This window comes from Arachis ipaensis, chromosome B04 (genome assembly GCF_000816755.2).
Source record: "Arachis ipaensis cultivar K30076 chromosome B04, Araip1.1, whole genome shotgun sequence".
Lineage (NCBI taxonomy): Eukaryota > Viridiplantae > Streptophyta > Magnoliopsida > Fabales > Fabaceae > Arachis > Arachis ipaensis.
Window position 1 is genome coordinate 119,788,417 of NC_029788.2, and position 16,376 is coordinate 119,804,792.

The 16,376-nt window shown below is 34.0% G+C and overlaps 1 long non-coding RNA gene and 2 pseudogenes across 1 annotated transcript; 2 read left to right on the forward strand and 1 right to left on the reverse strand.

Moving 5' to 3' along the window:
• Window positions 1-16,376, forward strand: part of LOC107635021 — a 69,616-nt pseudogene that overhangs the window by 37,355 nt on the left and 15,885 nt on the right.
• The window catches only part of LOC107637111, a 23,079-nt pseudogene continuing 12,902 nt past the window's right edge, over window positions 6,200-16,376 (forward strand).
• LOC107635022 lies at window positions 8,914-11,678 on the reverse strand. Its single transcript, XR_001619098.1, has 3 exons — window positions 10,996-11,678; window positions 9,915-10,048; window positions 8,914-9,241 (listed from the first exon to the last, which is right to left on the reverse strand). It is a non-coding gene; the product is annotated as an uncharacterized LOC107635022 (long non-coding RNA).

Genomic DNA, 16,376 nt, shown 5'->3' on the forward strand with positions numbered 1-16,376 from the left:
TTCGATTGATAATTGATAAGTAGTTTAATAATGTATTAAATATTGATTTTATATAACTATAATAAAGATATTTTTCTAAATTAGTATAATTATGTATTAATACTTAAATGCTAATTATAGTATAAGTATTATAAAGATATTTTTATAAAATAAACTTAGAAGAGAAAATGTACATTCATTTTGGCGGAAAAATGGATTCATGAGGATATTACGGGTGAATGCCATTGCGAATTTTCTACGAAGAGAATTGCAGAGAAGAGGAGAGGAGAACTTATTGTCTCACGTGATAGAGTTGATGATTGTGATACGATATAATAACAAGATGAGATGAAGGGTGGGGCCAAATGGTGATTTAATAATGCAAGTAGAGTGAATTAAATGTGTGGTCAAGGGGTTGTGTAGGTTATTTGGGACTGTCAGGTGTGTACGTCTGCATCTTCTTCTCCAACGTGCGCGCAACCAGATTCTCTTGTAGCTTTTACCCATCTATAATTTCACACGTCATCATGCACTATCAAATAGTCACGCTTAAATAAACAAATAATGTTTTGCTACACGATTTAAAATCAAAGGATGAGAAATAACTCAAATAATAAGCGATAGGATAAGAAATATTCACTCCAATATAATACAATCTGTGTTTTTTTTAAAGATAAATTAAGCATATTATTGTGATTAAATCACAAAGGACTATTTTTGTGCAAGCATTTCGTTTATTATGGGTATCGAAACTTTTTCTATTAGAATAGAAAACATACTATTTTTTATTAAGCATATATTGATTAAATCAAAGCTTACTGTTTAAATTTGTGAGAATCTTAGCAATCTTAACAAGAGAGAAAAGCCGCGTCAATTGATAAGCTTGGAAAATTAAATTACAACCTTAGCTTGTGCATGCAAAAGTTCAACGCCCAAAAAATCTATGATTAAAGTAACAAAGTAAGACCAAAATAAATACAATACTATTTTTATAAAATGAATATTATACAATATAAAGCAAGACCAAAAAATCTATGAGAGGATGGCAGCGGGAACTCAGAGATGGTGTCGAGGTGAGACCTCCAGAGAGTAAGACGGCAGGGTCTGTTAGTGCTTGTGTGAGTAGGGGTGGAGAGCTTTTGATCTGCTGCCTCATCTCGACACCATCTCTGAGTCCCTACCGCCATCCTCTCAGCATCTGTAACCGTTCTCATGGTGAAAAAAAAAAGAAAGAAAGGAAGAGTATTAGTATCTTTTCTATTTAGATAACAATAAAAGGACAAATTTTATTAGCCTGAAAATTGATAGATCAAATTAATCAAAAAGTAAAAACTAGAGGAATAACAAGCGCAATTACCCGTGCCATGCACGTGCCATGCACGTGATAAGATCGAATAAAATATCAAAATGATAATTAAATAACAACAGAAAAATAGAATTATAAAATTTATAAAAAACAATAATAAATAAAGCAAACCCCTAATAAAATTTTCGTTAAAAATTTAAATTGTAAACAAATTAAAAAATTGGTATCAGGGTCAAATTAATAATTTAAGAATATAACTCATTTAATAATCTATGTCATGTGTCAAAAATCTAATATATTATAGTCTATTCAACGAATGGACCGTGCCGGGATGTACCTAGTTCGCATCAATGTTTTTCATGGAATCCAGTCACGTGTGCTTGAAGATACTTTTTATGTAATAGTGGTATATACATATGTACATAGGATTAAGGAGGGGGCGGGGGCCTAACATGGTGTTTAATGTTGGCCCCAATAGTGCTTCTTCAAGGTACAATCTCACTTATCCTACTTTGACTAGAAAACAAGCCATTTTTCAATCCACTTGTTTAATCAACCAAATAAAACAGACTAAAATATTATGATAAAGAAAAAAAAACAGACAAAGAATAGTAAATTTTTGTCATGCTTGTATATAATAACAAACAAGTGTAATTACCCGTGTCATGCACGTACCATGCACGTGATAAGATCGAATAAAATATCAAAATGATAATTAAATAAAAACAGAAAAATAGGATTATAAAATTTGTAAAAAATAATAAAAAATAAAGCAAACCTCTAATAAAATTTTTATTAAAAATTTAAATTGTAAACAAATTTTAAAATTGGTATCAGGGTCAAATTAATAATTTTAAGAATACATTGGTACTTTAGTTTACTCTATTGATCGAATGGCATCCATCAAAGAAAAATGATATTTCACCTAAGAAAGGTTAAGCTTTTGGTTGTCCATAATGTGATTTCCATTTAACTGCATTTCTCATACATAAGTGTGCTTAGTTGCTTAGTGCTTTATGTAATTTGCCAACTTATTAAATATGGAAGATAAATGCAAGTGAGTTTTAGAATAAAAAATGTAGGGAGAGAAAAAATATATATAAGGAGAAAAGAAGAAAGCGTGTGTATTGTGGGTAAGAAATGGAAGGATGTGGAGAATGAAGAAGAGCAGTGGCGGAACTTGAAATAAAATTTTGGGGGGGCCAGATAGAAGATAATTATCAAAATGCTTTTGATATGTACCCCATTTAAAATAAGCTCGTCTAATTTCATCTCTCTGATTTGGGTGATATTGCCAAATTTAAAGCCGTTTTTCAAGGTCTTGTTCCAAAAAATTAAGGTTAAAGTTATTAGATGTAACTTTTTGAACTTTTGAAGGTTGTATCTCACTTTCTTCATGATTCATTAAAGTAGAAGAACTATCTACAGGTGTTGATATTGTAAAAGTTACATGTTCTCCTTCTTAAATATTAGCCTTTCTCTTAAAAAATGTATCAATTCTTTGATTTTTATTATTATTTTATATAAAAATTTGAATATATATCCTGTAGAATATGTAAAAAAGAAGTTAGAAGGACAAATATTAAAATTTATAATATTTATTAAATTTTTTTATCAATTTATATAAATACAATAATATTAATACTTATCGAATATTCTATTATTTTTTATCATATAAAAAATTAAATTAAATAAATAGTAAAATATAAAATAATATTAAATTAAACAAATAAAAATATCTAATTTTTTATATTTGAACTTAAAGGTAAAGAGAGTGTTGTTTATTGAATTTATTAGATATTTTAAGTCATAGTAAAGTATTTAAGCCAATTGAACTATTTTTTATCTTTTAAAAAAGTACTACTAATTTTTTTATAAAAAATTTGGGGGCCATGGCCCCCCCTTGTCTGAACTAAGCTCCGCCACTGAAGAAGAGTATAAGGGGATGTATATCATGCATCCTGCCATGCAGGGCACTGGACGTGATACGAATAGTTCATTCCAATGGCAGAGTTGAAGAGATCACCACTCGCACCATCAAGGCTGCTGACGTCATGAGAGCTCATTCTAAGCATGTCCTCAAGAACTATTCTTCCCCCAACCTCCTCATCGTTCCTCCCACGCTGAACTCCGTCACGGCAACATCTATTTCCTCGTTCTCCTGCCTCCCCCTCCCAACCAACACGCTGCAGAAGCAGATCAGAAACTCTCCATCCCCACTCACACAAGCACTAGCAGACCCCGCCGTCATACTCTCTGGAGGCCTCACCTCGACACCATTTCTGAGTCCCCGTCGCCATCCTCTCACCATCCGTAACCGCTCTCATGGTGAAAAAAAAAAGAAAGAAAGAATACTAGTATCTTTTCTATTTAGATAATAATAAAAGGACAAATTTTATTAGCCTTAAAATTGATAGATCAAATTAATCAAAAAGTAAAAACTAGAGGAATAACAAGTGTAATTACCCGTGCCATTCACGTGATAAGATCGAATAAAATATCAAAATGATAATTAAATAAAAACAAAAAAATAGAATCGAATGGACCGTGCCGGGATATACCTAGTTCGCATCAATGTTTTTCATGGAATCCAGACACGTGTGCTTGAAGATACTTTTTATGTAATAGTGTTATGTACATATGTACATAGGATTAAGGAGGGGGCGGGGGCCTAACATGGTGCTTAATGTTGGCCCCAATAGTGCTTCTTCAAGGTACAATCTCACTTATCCTACTTTGAGTAGAAAACAAGCCATTTTTCAATCCACTTGTTTAATCAACCAAATAAAACAGACCAAAATATTATGATAAAGAAAAAAAAAACAGACAAAGAATAGTAAATTTTTGTCATGCTTGTATATAATAACAAACAAGTGTAATTACTTGTGTCATTCACGTGCCATGCACGTGATAAGATCGAATAAAATATTAAAATGATAATTAAATAAAAACAGAAAAATAGGATTATAAAATTTGTAAAAAATAATAATAAATAAAGCAAACCTCTAATAAAATTTTTATTAAAAATTTAAATTGTAAACAAATTAAAAAATTGGTATCAGGGTCAAATTAATAATTTTAAGAATACATTGGTACTTTAGTTTACTCTATTGATCGAATGGCATCCATCAAAGAAAAATGATATTTCACCTAAGAAGGGTTAAGCTTTTGGTTGTCCATCATGTGATTTCCATTTAACTGCATTTCTCATACATAATTGTGCTTAGTTGCTTAGTGCTTTATGTAATTTGCCAACTTATTAAATATGGAAGATAAATGCAAGTGAGTTTTAGAATAAAAAATGTAGGGAGAGAAAAAATATATATAAGGAGAAAAGAAGAAAGCGTGTGTATTGTGGGTAGGAAATAGAAGGATGTGGAGAATGAAGAAGAGCATAAGGGGATGTATATCATGCATCCTGCCATGCGGGGCACTGGACGTGATACGAACAGTTCACTCCAATGGCAGAGTTGAAGAGATCACCACTCGCACCATCAAGGTTGCTGACGTCATGAGAGCTCATCCTAAACATGTCCTCAGGAACTATTCTTCCCCCAACCTCCTCATCGTTCCTCCCCACGCTGAACTCCGTCGGGGCAACATCTACTTCCTCGTTTCCCTGCCTCCCCTCCCAACCAACACGCTGCAGAAGCAGATCAGAAGCTCTCCATCCCCACTCACACAAGCACTAGCAGACCCCGCCGTCTTACTCTCTGGAGGCCTCACCTCGACACCATTTATGAGTCCCCGCCGCCATCCTCTCGCCATCTGTAACCGCTCTCATGGTGAAAAAAAGAAAGAAAGAAAGAAAGAATATTAGTATATTTTCTATTTAGAAAACAATAAAAGGACAAATTTTATTAGCCTTAAAATTGATAGATCAAATTAATCAAAAAGTAAAAACTAGAGGAATAACAAGTGTAATTACCCGTGCCATGCACGTGATAAGATCGAATAAAATATCAAAATGATAATTAAATAAAAATAGAAAAATAGAATTATAAAATTTTAAAAAAACAATAATAAATAAAGCAAACCTCTAATAAAATTTTCGTTAAAAATTTAAATTGTAAACAAATTAAAAAATAGGTATTAGGGTCAAATTAATAATTTAAATTGTAATTAAACTCCATTCAAATACTGTGTATTTCGGAAATTTCAGTACCAAATCCTTAGGCACAGAAGAACTCACCTTGAAAAATATCTGAAGCATAGCATCTCAGATTAAGGATAGCCCTACAGTTACCAAGTAATTCCACTAGTGCAAATAAAAGGAGAATTCTATGACACAACAGCCTTTTCCTTTTCTTTTTCTTTTTTCTCTTGTTGCCCATACTCATGCACTTAGACTAGCCCTGAAATAAAATATTATATATATACGTCTGCATTCTCATTCCCATTCCCATTCCCATTCCCATTCGGCCATTCCCATCTCTATTTCATCCTTTGCTTACTATCGGCACAAACTTCCACTTTTACCCCATCTTCTTCTCCAACGTAGCTTTAATAATGAAGAGCATAAGGGGATGCATATTATGCATCCTACCATGCGGGGCATTGGACGTGATACAAATAGTTCACTCCAATGGCAGAATTGAAGAGCTCACTGCTCGCACCATCAAGGCTGCTGACGTGATGAGAGCTCATCCTAACCATATCATCAAGAAATATTCTTCCTCCAACCTCCTCATCGTTCCTCCCCACGCTGACCTCCATCGCGGCAACATCTACCTTCTCGTTCCCCTCCCTCCCCCTCCCCCTCCCAACCAACACGCTGCAGCAGTACATCAACAGCTCTCTATCTCCACTCACACAAGCACCAGCAGCCGTCTTACTCTCTCGAGGCCTCACCTCGACACCATCACAGAGAATATAGATGAACTGATAGAAGAACGATAGAAACTGTTCTTCTTAGTTGCGCCTTTCTATATGACATCTTCTGGGTATCAATGCACCACAACCAAGGCAAATATAGCTAAAGAAGCTGGTGCTTCAGCGATCCTCATTACAAATAATCGGACAGGTGTTTGCATGTAACTTGCTAAAAATTCTTTTTGGATCTCGCTTTCTTTCATTTTGTTTCTTCATTATGGTTTCAAAATTAGAGGAGATCCTGTGGATTCTAGCATTTGGAAATGTTAAATAAAAAATTTTTGTTCATTATTTGTTTGCTTGAGTAAACACAGATGTCGCAATAAAGGGTTATACTATATTTCGTTTTAAGCAACTGTTCTCTGTCTCTACTGTGCAGAACTTTTCAAGATGGTTTGTGAAGAGAATGAAACTGATATTGATATTGGAATTCCTACTGTGATGCTTCCACAAGATGCTGGTGAAAACATTAAATTGCACTCTTAAGTGTCTGTGCAGTTATACTCTCCGCTGCGCCCATTAGTTGATGTAGCGGAAGTGTTTTTATGGCTTATGGCTGTTGGTACCATTCTCTGTGCTTCTTATTGGTCTGCCTGGACAACTAGAGAGGCTGCTGTTGAGCGTAAGAAGCTATTAAAGGTTACTTGGTTCCTTTTCATGCCAATTTTATATATATATGCTATTATTTTTTGTTCTAATTTTGCTCCTTCGGAAGAAAGTTTTCTTCTCATACTTAAAAAGGCATCAATCCAGCTGTTGATACATAGTCATGTTTAACTTGCAGGATGCTTCGGATGAATATTTGAATACTGAGAATGCTGGTTCTACTGGTTATGTAGAAATCAGTACCATGGCAACAATTTCTTTTGTTGTGATCGCTTCTTGTTTCTTGCTTATGCTTTACAAATTAATGGCATCCTGGTTTATTGAAGTTCTGGTGGTTCTATTTTGCATTGGTGGTGTTGAGGTGAGTTATTCTTTTCCAGACTTTGTTCCAGTTTATTACGATCACTCCCTCACGCCTCCTTTTCGTGTAGATTAGTATTAGTAATCCATTATTGATCATTTCATAGTAACGAATTTCCTTTAAACTTTTAGGTACAAACATTTTTCTAACTGTCCAACTCTTCACAGTTCACATATGTGGCTGATAATTATGTTGATTGCTATCTTCTTTTTTCATTAGTAAATGTCGTAGATAGGGTTTGTTAACGCAAGCATTAAGTAACTAGTTAAGGAATCAAAACATAAGCATTTTTTATCTTATAAATCTAAGAAGCATGTAGTCCGTCCTTTTGACAAAACTCTTTTTGATTTAGCAGAGAAGTCATTATATTTTTTCATGTGATTTCAGGGACTGCAAACTTGCTTGGTGGCTCTGTTATCATGGTAAGTCTTCTACTCTTGTAGGTCGATTTGGCAATTGATTTATAGGGTTATGTGAGAATGAGTCACTGTCATGTTAAGTTTTTGCTGCTTAGTGCCATGGTTTATAGATATGGAATTGACAACCAAACGTTTATAGTTTCAGATGGTTTCAACATGCTGGGCAAACATTTGTAAAAATACCCTTCTTTGGAGCTGTCTCATATTTGAGACTTGCTATGACTCCCTTCTGCATAGTATTTCCCGTTCTTTGGGGAGTTTTTCGACATGTATCTTTTGCATGGATTGGACAAGATATTCTTTGTGCCTGTATGTAATAGAAAATAAATAGCAGGATGGGCTTGTATGTAATAATGTTGTATCTGTGTGCATTGATTGCTTGAGTTTTGAAAGAAGTTTCTTACTCTGATCCATTTCTGTGTTGACAAATTGTTAAAAATTGGGTTGTGATCATATATTCATTTTTGTACTCCTAATGTGACTTTCAGACTCTGTAGTTGTTGGAGTAATTTTTTTTCTTCACATAAGTAATGATTTAAAACTCATTCCATATAAGATGAGATTGAAGAGAAGAGTGCAATTCATGGGTCTGGATTGATCATTTGGAAGATGATTTTTCCTTTTGCTACCCATTTGGTTCATGATTGCATGTGATATTTTGTTATATTGATGATTTTCTCCTTTTTCCTCTAAATAATCAATATTTACAACTTGAGTAAGACTATTTCATGAAGGGTGACTTGGGATCTTGGAAGAAATAGAGGAAGAAAATGACTTAAATGAGTAAAACAAGGGACATGAGCCAAGTCTACATTAATGATATTTCATCACAGAATACACTTGGAAAATGAAATTTATCCAACTTCAATTTCAATTTTAGTTATAAGTAACATAACCATAAAAATTGAAATTGAAATTGAATAAATTTCATTTTCCAAGTGTATTCTGTGATGAAATATCATTAATGTAGGCTTGGCTCATGTCCCTTGTTTTACTCATTTAAGTCATTTTTTTCCTCTATTTCTTCCAAGATCCCAAGTCACCCTTAATGAAGTAGTCTTACTCAAGTTGTAAATATTGATTATTTAGAAGAAAAAGGAGAAAATCATCAATATAACCAAATATCACATGCAATCATGAACCAAATGGGTAGCAAAAGGAAAAACCATCTTCCAAATGATCAATCTAGACCCATGAATTGCACTCTTCTCTTCAATCTCATCTTATATGGAATGAGTTTTATATCATTACTTATGTGAAGAAAAAAATTACTCCAATAACTACAGAGTCTGAGAGTCACATTAGGAGTACAAAAATGAATATATGATCACAACCCAATTTTTAACAATTTGTCAACACAGAAATGGATTAGAGTAAGAAACTTCTTTCAAAACTCAAGCAATCAATGCACAAAGATACAACATTATTACATACAAGCCCATCCTACTATTTATTTTCTATTGGCACAAGAGGCAGCCTCCAGCATCAAATTGTGCCAGGGGCCAAGGACCAATAATGAATAAAATTGAACAGTGAATTAGAAAAACAAATAAATAACTGACATGCAGCACTTTCCTAAGGCTTGTCAGCACCTCTCAAAATTGTTCAAGCCACAGGCCATTTGTGTGGGGGCTTGTAAGGAACCATTTTCCGCTGATTCCTTCTTGTTTGTGTGACAGTATCATGAGGTCAAGTCCTCTGCATAGATAAATTTTTAATTAGTGTAGTGAATCAAAAGACATAAGTGGATGAAATGACATTAAATACTATTATTTTTATAGCATGTTATATCAGAAAACAGAAAGCAATAATCATGGCAAAGTGGTGTATTAACTACACACTGAATAAACTAGAGAGTTATTCAGGGAAACAATAAACAAGTCAGTTACCAAATTCATCATGCCAATTCAAAAGGGTAAGGAAAGAAATCTCTCTGGCAATAATGCCCCACTTCATGGTTCTAAAAGATGATACACATGGAAAGATGCAATTTTCACTCAGCTTCTCATATATAGCACATGCAACAAGCTTAACATATATTAAATATTAAGCAAGAGAAAACAAGTTTTAGCAGCTAAAGAAAGCGGAAATCGGCTCTAGGCAAGGTCATCAATAGCGGATTGCGGCTCATTGTGTTTTGTTAAATTTCTGCCACGCAATAGCGCTATTGCGCGAAGATAGCGGATATTTGACAACTTTGGCTCTAGCTGACCAAAATGTAGGAGCAAAAGCAAACTAGAATGATTTTAAAAGGACATAAAAAGGAGAAAACATTTTATTATTTGTTTTTTAAAAATGATTTAAAAAGTTCTACTAACAAGCATATAAATGGTAAACAACGTCACTAAAACAAACTCAGCGATGAACATACAAGCATTTCGTCTTAAAAAACTGTTTTCATTGGATGTAAAAGGCATTGCTTTTCTTTCTTGCCCCAATGACAACAGTTCCTGCATCCTCTCTGGCCAGTCAGAATTTAATATGCGGGCGAAATCTTCCACTTCCCTGCATCAAAGGGTATTGAGCAAATAAGATTTTGGCATATCAAATCACAAGAGTACATCAATATGAACATCATGCAGACATTTCTTCATATCAAACCCATGCCTTCTTTTATCCAAAGTGGCAGGGAAGGACAACACAGAAGGAGTTTAACAAGAATTTCATGATTATTGTGTAATGAGTAAAATATAGGCCAAGGCCCAATTAGGATAGTTTCATTAGTAATTGATTTACTATAAATAGATATTGCAGAAATATAATAGAAAATCACGAATTGAGTAATGAATATAGTTCCTTTTCTGGAATTCTTTTTATGGAATTATCTCTCTCCCTCTTAATTCTCTCTAAATTCCCTCTGATTGATTAATTCTTCTCTATTCCTACATTATACCCCTTACATTGGTGCTTTCATTAACCACCATTTTTCCATTTTCATGGTGGTTTGGCGATCTCACCTCCAATGGAGCAAATTGGAAGTGTAGCTGAATATTTTACTGCCTTTTTGTGTTATGTTCAAAGAGTAAATTTGAATGATGCTGAAATATTGAAGACATTTCTCAATGGATTGGAAACTTATATCCATAGAGAAATTATCTTTGATGATCCTAAAACTATTCGTGATGCTTTTTATTTGGCAAAGTATTATGAAGAACGCTGGAGCAATCCATTTTCAGAAATTTCAAAGCCAAAATTATCAGCTCAGCACCAGATCCAGAAAAGTTCATCAACAAAAATTTCCTATCAATCACTGTATCAAAGTCCAGAATCAGCGTTTCAAGCAAAAATTCAAATCCAGAATTCCATCGTAGACACCACAGAAAAACCATCGACAGAACACGAAATCAGAAATTCAAAAGCAGAATCATCAATCGAAACTCAAGATCATGCGAAATTACAGACTGCGGATACAGATATTACATCCTCAAGAATTCAACTATCTGATTCAATACCTCATCAACAGTTTTCAGCATCAACAACAGCAGTTCCAGATCTGCAAAGGGAGCTTCAGATTCAAGAAACGACCTCCCTGAATGCTGGACCGCGACCTCTGAACGCCAGCGATCGTACGTGGTGGGAAACAGCACCCGTTGCGGAGGACGATGACGTCCACGTCGACAGAACCGCTCGGAGCAGCGTGGCAGGCTAAGCATGGCCAGCAGTGGCGCCGAGGACGGCGCCGTCTCGAAGGGGAAGGTGGATGACACAGATCTATTGGATCGGGAACCGACACCAAAGCCACCTTGCAGGTTTACGGACGCTGTGGTCAGAGGCGGAGCAGCTGCAAGAAAGCCCGCACCAGAACCAAGACCGCGGAAGACGAACGACGCGGTGGTAATTTAGGGTTTAGGGCATGCGGCGCCTCCGCGAAGGGAAAGCTCGTGAAGGTTAGAAGAGGCGTTCTGTTCCGTTGTGTTCCCTCAATCGTGGCCAAGCCACCACCACTCACGGTGGCGGTTTTTCCATGGGATCGCGAGCATAGATGGAGCACAGAGAAGAAGCGGGACGAGGTGTTGTCTCCATGGGTGGCGATGGACCAAGCAGCAGCACAGGAGCCTACCCAGGCAAAGCAGACGGCGGAGATGCAGACTGATCAAGAGATGAGTGGTGGCTGTTTTGGGATGGTGCCCTCTCTTCTCAAGTGCAGCAACGAGAATGAGAAAGCAGAGCATGAGGAGCTGTTCCTTCCTCAAGTGTTGGGCCTTTCCCCAATGTGCCAAGCCCAATTTACCTCAACAAGAGTCCAATTCACATCAACAAATAGATTTAGGCCAACCAAAAAATATTTTAAAAAGAGGGAGGGCCTAGTTTTTTTTTAAACAGTGGGATCCTGGAGGTAATTTTTTATTTTAGACAGTAGAATAGGAATAGGAAAAAAAATGTTACTTTAAGATTAATTGTAATTAAGGTTTTTAAATTTTTTTTTCAACAACCTTGAGGGCAAGGTTGTCGTTAAGAAAAATGTAATGTAATGAGTAAAATATAGGCCAAGGCCCAATTAGGATAGTTTCATTAGTAATGATTTACTATAAATAGATATTGCAGAAATATAATAGGAACTTGTTTTTTCAAATTTAACTTGAAGCCAAATTTGATATTAGATATTATGACTACCTTATTGTTCAGTTCAGAAGCTTCTTTCAAAGAAGAGCTCGTCTGTTGCTCTTTTCTTCTTCGGTTTTTCTTTTTATTCTTAGAATTTTTCATCTCCTTTGGATCTGTAACAAAATTTCTCACTATGAAAATTTTTGTCATTTTAAAGAGAAAATTTTGATACATTTTTTATTAATTTAAAATAATCAAAATTTTCAAAATCTGTAACAAAATTTCTCACTATGAAAATAGAATTTTTCATCTCCTTTGGATCTGTAAAATAGCTAAATATTTTATCAACACAAAAACTCAATTATTGCTATATTTTATTATAAATATAATTATATAAATTATTCTGTATTCACATATAAATAACCAATTTGTGTGCCATCTTTCTATGCCTACATAACATGATCCTAAAATATTATTGTTTGTCTCCTAGTGAATACGAAATATCTCCGTGTTTAACTCTTAAGTCTTAAGTCCTTTTTATACATAACAAAAGTAACAATATCTAAATTTATCTTTTAATTATTTCCAGAGTGGCCCCAAATAAAAAAGGAACAAGTCGTACACTATTTTATCGATTCAAAGATACATCACGCTGTTGTACGGTTTTGTGGTCCAACCTCCACTTGCACTAGTCATTTGACTCATTTTCCATTGAAAAGGGAGAAATCAAAATAGATAGAAAAATGATGTAAACATGCTTTAGTTTGAATACTTTTATGGAATAAAATTTTCACGGTATAATTTATTTATTATTAGTTGTTATAGTTATTTTCAATTTTATTATGTAAAGGTTATTCAAAAATTTTAATGTGATTTATTGATAATATAAAATAGTTTTAGATTTTAGTAGATATCAACATATGATATTCATGGATATATTTAAAAAAAAAAGTTAAGGTTTAATTATTTTATTAGTCTTTATAATTATATTAAATTTTTAATTAGATTTTTATATTTTTTAATTTTGTCAAAGCAATAATTTGAAACTTAAATACTCATTTTAAATATACCTTTTTAATTATAGTTATATTCTAATTATTATGAAAAAATATAATACGAATCACAGTGGATCTATGTTGTTTCTTCTTTAGAATTTAAATCATAATAACTTATGAATTATTCGATGAGTTAAATCTCAAATTGGTTCTTGAACTAAATTTGTAGTCGAGGTTTAATCTTATTTTTTAATTTGTAATTGCCTCAACTTTATTTTTGGTCTTAACAATATTGACTTTTGATCGTCTTTGAGGTATATTCTGACTAATATTCGTGAACAGAATGATGTCGTAGTTGGACAGAGGTTACGCGGGATAATCCATAACTATATTACAAAATTATTATAACTATTTAACTCAATTTAGTTCTTATAGTAGTTTATAGCTCTAATCCCAATTTGAACTCCAAAAAGTTGCGTCTACCATTAGAAGTCACTATCCTTCTTCTTTTCTGTCGTTGTTAGGCGTGTTTTGAAAAGGTGATAATGGGTGGAGGCAACAGCATTGTTGGTAGCTCCAACAACTGACGCTCTGAGAGAAGCTGTGAGAGGAGAACCACCAAAAACATTTACGAACGGCTTCCAGAGAGGTGTGGGTGTGGCAGCCGATCCGTCCTCAAATGGTCAAGGACAGATGCAAATTCAGAGAGGTCAACCAGTGGTTTTTGTTAATGTATGTAGCTAATTTCGTTGCTCTTTCAATATATAACATTTCTTCTCCATGGCCATGAAATGTGGTTGCAGAGTGTTAGCAAGAGGTGGTGTGATTTTTTTTTGTGGGCTGACAAAGTTCAGCATGAAGAAAAAATAATTGATAGAGCTGATCCTGGATTTGAAATAAAGGAATGGATAATAAAATTCATCAGAAAGATTGGAAGCTTAAAATCTGAAGTTAGGGCTCTAAAAGTGGCATTCTGTTTGTTGTTAGTTATTATGTTAGTAATTGAGACAGTTGTCTGCGTAGCATGAAAATGGTGAAGTTCAATTTAGATATTGTATAATAGAAAAGTCTAAATATGATGGTTGTACTTTATAAACAGATGAATAGAAATTATTAATGTTCTATTTTGTCATTGTTGTTGCTATCTTATAATTTAAAAATGAAGCTAAAGAACAGTAATAAAACGAAAATATTTACTAATAACATTCACACTATATAAAATATTTTTAAACTTTCGTGTGTCAAACTAGACACCATAAAAAAATATGTCACAGATAGAGTATTTAAATAAGAAACATAACACATACACTCTAACATAGACATGGAACTTAATAGCTCTAAAGGTAAATGTTTAAAACCAAAATGTCACCACCAAAATATCTCGATGCATTAGTTCAATTCTTGGAACTTTTTAGTGGCTTGAATTTCGGAATTGGTACAAATCACATGAAACTGCTCAGTTTTAAAGTTGTAGCTACAAATACACCAACTATTGGATTAATAAGAGCACTTGTTGCTAATGGAGTACTTGAAACTGGAACAATCGGTAGTAGTTAAGTACTTGAAATTAAACTAGAGCAACGGTGACTAGTGAAGTACTTGAAACTAGAACAGTGATGGCTGGTGGAGTAATTAAAACTAGTACAGTTGTTAGTAGTGAAATAATTTTGGTACGACGTTGCTTCATTTAGGGGTAAGTTTTGATGGCCTTACCTAAAAGTGCACAGCAATTATTTTACCCTTTTAACAGTTATAGCAAAATATTCAAATGGATGGAAAGAGAAATACAAAGGAATTTTAAAAGAAAACCATATTTAATACCTGTTGAAAGTTTATTTTCTAACATAACATGTTGGCTCATATCAAATTTAATCTCAATAGCATTGCTTTCATCTTAGACTTTATTTGCAGCACTTGAAATTTGATTCTCAGTACTTGTAACAGTTTCATCAGATGCAACATCAATAGCAGTTGCTGCAACAGCTACAACCTCATCTTCAACCTTATCTAGAGGCAGTTCCTCTTGTTGTGACTTTTTTAATATTATAATGGTGGCAAGAATTTTCTTTACATGTCCTCTTCATCTTGGTGGTGTTCTGCTTCTTGTCTCCCGCAGGACCTTCATCAACAATTTTCTTTCGTTTCTTCTTTGGTTCTCCTGGAATCTTCTTATACTTGGGTGTTTGCGGTCTATTAGGATGCGTTTGTTTCTGAGAACAGGATTGTAACACCCTACCATACAGAGACTTATGCTTAAGTCATAATTCAGAGATGGCAAGGTATTACGACCTCTGCCCACTTTGGGTCCGGTTGGCCCGGTTTGGCCCGTTCGGTCCAATCTTGGTCCGATTTCTATAAAATTGGTACCGAAATTCTCGTCTCAATTTCCTCTATCACATTTAGCCATAAAAATAACATTTTTGGCTTTCTAGAATAAATTCTCATTTATGGGTTAATTAGCCGTTAATTAACCGGATCTTACAAGGATAGGACAAGACATGAGAATAGGATAGGACAAGATACTGATGGACAGACACACAAAGTTTTGTGTTCTTGTATTCTGTTTGGTGATAAACTAGAACAAATTATGAAAATCTAATTTATTCTCATTTTTTTTCATTCAAAAAATTTGAGATGAAAAATATAACAATAAAAAATTTAATTATGAAAAATTAACAAGAATAATGAAAGAAAAAATGAAAAATAAGTTGTTTCCCTTGTTAGTGTCTCTGTGTCCTTTCTGTCAGGATGGACACAAAAATACACTAATTCAGTGTCTCTGGACACATTGTCTCTGTCCATGTCTCTTCTGTCAAACACGATTTTGTGTCTCTGTCTCTCTATTCCAGTGTTTTGTCTCTGTAAACAAACACAGTCTTATAGATTAACTTTTTTCATAATGCCTGGCCAGAAAGAGCATTGATATGGAATGCATGTGTCATTTTATGCATTCATTGTACACATGCACCAATTCATTGTTTTTTTTAGCATGGAAGTACATCTCCAGAAGCTCGGTATCAGAATTGAGTTCTCTTAAACCAGTCTCCAATGATCTGTTAGGAGTCAACCACCAACAATGCTCCATTTTATCATATTCAACCTGTTTGTAGTAGTCTCTGATAAAGAACATATCTAACAGATTTGGATCAAGTCTAGGCATTTCTGAAGTATGGTCTTTATTGTATGAAATGACACCATCCACACTCATCATAAAGGATTCCTATGGTGATACACAATAGTAATCAAAAGACATCTGTAAGTAAAAATTGATCATTAACATCATAATCTTCAAA